The sequence below is a fragment of the Muntiacus reevesi genome, chromosome 7, assembly GCF_963930625.1.
Source record: "Muntiacus reevesi chromosome 7, mMunRee1.1, whole genome shotgun sequence".
NCBI classification, from domain to species: Eukaryota; Metazoa; Chordata; class Mammalia; order Artiodactyla; family Cervidae; genus Muntiacus; species Muntiacus reevesi.
This window is the reverse complement of record NC_089255.1, coordinates 26,477,750-26,481,554: the sequence shown is the minus strand read 5'-3', so window position 1 is coordinate 26,481,554 and position 3,805 is coordinate 26,477,750. Positions and strand designations below refer to the sequence as shown.

General features: G+C 36.1%; 1 pseudogene; it reads left to right on the top strand.

Annotated features, from left to right (window-relative positions):
• The first annotated feature begins 2,267 nt into the window (after positions 1-2,267).
• LOC136172579 (olfactory receptor 11H6-like) lies at positions 2,268-3,302 on the top strand (annotated as a pseudogene).
• Positions 3,303-3,805: the final 503 nt, after the last annotated feature.

The following is a 3,805-nucleotide window of genomic DNA, read 5'->3' as shown; positions in this document are numbered from 1 at the left end:
GTTTGGAAATATTTTACTCTAGAATGTGGCTTAATAAAATATAATCTTTGTAACTCTGGTTATCCAAGGTTATCTATCTGGTTATCTAAGAGCTCAACAATTAGGTAGTCATTGTGTAAAATCTTATATATCCATATGATAATACTAATAATTTAGTACAAAATCATTCAAACATGTTATTAAAGTGTCTAACTGTATGCTAAATTTTTCTAAATTACTTTTTATTTTAAAATATCATACTCATAGCTAAAGAATGTGTCTCTCAACGTGGTGGTGGTGGTGAGTTTTGGGTAGGGCATGGAATTAACACATGGAAAAAGGTCTTTAATATGGTTAAATACACAGACTCCTAATCACTATGCTAACCTTTATTCCAGAGACTTTTCTTCAAATGTAAAATCAAGTTTCATTGCCAGTCACAACCTTCTTCTAATCACTAGAGATAAATTTACTTTCTATCATAACTAAAACAGCAAACTTTCCCTGCCAGATTTTTTGTTTCCACTCCTCCTCATTATTACTAAAGAGAAATCTTCAAATTAGAATAAAAAATGTGTAAGAGTCTGAAACTTAATCAGGCATGCTGAATAAAGACCAAAACAGGAAACCAGGTTCAACAGAACTACTGTGTTATGAATCCCCTCTCTAGAGGGCCAGTTTCCAAAGATGGCCTCTACAGAACTTAAAAGGGAACAATATTTAAATTCTTCATTTGATTCTGCCTAGACCATGATTTTCTTTGCCACTGTCACTTTGCCTTTACAGTTTATATAAAAAGGGAGAACTACAGAGGGGAAACCTGAAGAGTAACCATGACTGACTTCTTAATCCCATAATGTTGTTCCTAACAGCCTATTCAGCAATTCATATGAATTCCCACAATAATTCATGGAACACTACTATATCTGGTTTTTCTGAGATATGAGAAAACCGTTGTATTTGGTTTTTCTGTATACTCAGATGTGGAAAATGGCATTCAGCTACACAGGATTCTATGATATTCACCTTGTATCTTCAGGTAACGTAAAGCTCACATGTGTCTGAGCTTTCCTTATTTCTTTCTTCTACCCCTTCTCGTTTTATAACTAAATATGGGAATTATAAAAATACTATTTCTCCGAATCATAGCTGAGATTTTATATGAGAGCTTATAAAAAATGCTACTTCAAACACTTGCTAAAAATCTTAAAAGATCTTGCCAGATGCTCCTTTTTGTTCTGATCCTAAACCAGGGAAAATTCCAGAAAATGAATGGATATTCCTTCTTTCAGAAAAGTCTATCCTCTGTACTTTCTGTTACTTTTAACGAGTAGCAGGCAAGGAATTTTATTTGTACTTGAGATAGCAAAATTTAGGACATTCTTTGTGAGCATAAGTAAACATGACATATTTTAATAATTGATACTTATTAGACTTTAGCATGTATTTTCAAGAGTGTGTTTTTACTGAAGGGAGGAATTGAAATGTGAACTCTCATAAATTTTCATTTTAATATTGACTTATAATCTATTCTTAAAAAGATATAGGAAAAAAAAGATATAGGCGTATTTCTCATAAACTAACTCAAAAAAATTTAAAGTTGTAGAAAGGATTTAGATCTGTTGATATTGTCCTTAATTCAACTTGACATATCTCTCACTAATAGAACAAAGACTATTGAATAGCATTATCTTTAATGTCTTTGTATGTCACAAACACTGAGTTAACTTGGATGTGTTTTTATTTGTTTTTTGGGGGGGAGCAGAATCTGCGTTTTTTTCAGTATTATTTAAAGTGGTAAGTCCTTATACATATTTACTTATTGTCAACACTTTGTTAGCTGTAGGAAATTAGGAAAGCTCTTTGTTCACTTTGTTTTTATTATATCCAGAATAGGAATATGAATACTTGAAAATCATGGTAACATCTCTGTATATGGTAGGTAGCTCAGCTGGTAAAGAATTTGCCTGCAATGCAGGAGACCACGAATCAATTCCTGGGTCAGGAAGATCCGCTGGAGAAGGGATAGGCTTCCCACTCCAGTATTCTTGAGCTTCTCTGGCGGCTCAGACAGTAAAGAATCCACCTGCAATGTGGGAGATCTGTGTTTGATCCCTGGGTTGGGAAACTCTCCTGGAGGAGGGCATGGCAACCCACTCCAGTATTCTAGACTGGAGGATCCCATGGACGGATGAGCCTGGTGGGCTACAGTCCATGGGGTACCGAAGAGTTGGAGGCAACTAAGTATAGCACAAAGTAATGTGGCTCAAAGCAAGTCATCTACCCTAATGAGTAATGTTTCGTAAGGCCAATTCTAACATGGAAATCTGTCATTCTTTTGCAGCTTTGAAAGCAAATAAGTATACCCATGTAGAGAATTGCTCTAGCTCTGTAAGTAAATTCATCCTTTTAGGCTTCCCTTATACTTGGGAAATTCAGATCCTCTGTTTCTCAGTTTTGGCACATATATTCTGACACTCATTGGAAATCTGTGCATTATCTGTGCTGTGAGGTGCGACCATCAACTGCAAACTCCAATGTACATCTTGGAGTTTGCCAATTTTTCCTTCCTGGAGATCTGGTTTATCACCTCCACTGTCCCTAATATGCTAGCCAGCTTTCTTTCTGAGACCAACACCATCTCCTTCTCTGGCTGCTTCCTCCAGTTCTACTTCTTCTTCTCCATGGGCACCACTGAGACCCTCTTCTTGTCTGCCATGGCCTTTGACAGGTACCTTGCCATCTGCAGGCCCCTTCACTACCCCACTGTCATGACGGTGCAACGCTGCATCAGAATGGGAGCCTGCTGCTGGCTGTGTGGCTTCTTGTACTTCCTCTTGCCTATATATCTAATCTCTCAGCTCCCCTTTTATTGTCTCAGGAAAATTGATCACTTCCTATGTGACCCAGGACCCCTTATAAAGCTGTCCTGTGTGCCAGCTCCTGTCACTGAGATCCTCTGTGCCATCTACAATTCAGTCCTCATTTTCTCCACCTTACTCTGCATCACCAGCTCCTACACCCCGGTGATCAGGGCTGTGTTTAGGGTGCCCTCAGCAGAAACCCGGCATAAGGCTTTCTCTACATGTGGCTCCCATCTGTCTGTAGTGTCTCTGTTCTATGGCTCTATTATGGTTGTATATGTGAGCCCAACGGCAGGCAATCCAGTCAGGATTCAGAAATATGTGACTTTGTTTTATTCTGTATTAACTCCACTGTTCAACCCCTTGATCTATAGTCTCCGGAATAAAGAGATGAAGGAGGCTCTGAGGAAATTATTTAAGACTGTGAGATTTAGGCAGAGGTCTGGCAGAAATCTTTGAAGAACTTGTGTTTGCAACTGAAATAATATATGTGAAATAAATGATTGAAAGATTAGCATTCATTTGTATTAACCACATTAGACAAATATATTTGGGGGAGGGAGAAGAACATAGTCAAATGTAATTAAATGTTTATTAAATTAACTGTGGTCATCTGTCCATTTTTTTATTGTTTGAGAAAATTTACATTAATAGTAAAATTTTTTCATATTCAAATAAAAATAATCAAAGAAAAAATAATCAGTCAGTCATCTTCCTGGCATTCAGACTTAATACTAGTTAAAATTTTGATGTTACCATATCAGTTACACATGTATACACAATAATCAAATATTTATTACTAATATTTCTCTGATAAGTCAAAAGTCATCCTAAATTTACAAAACAACATTTAAATTTTAATCTATATGTCAATATTAAAGACATGACAAAATCAACTTCTTTATAAAAGTTCATTTATCATAATTGTACTTCCCACTTTCTCATCAAGATTTAGTTTAAAT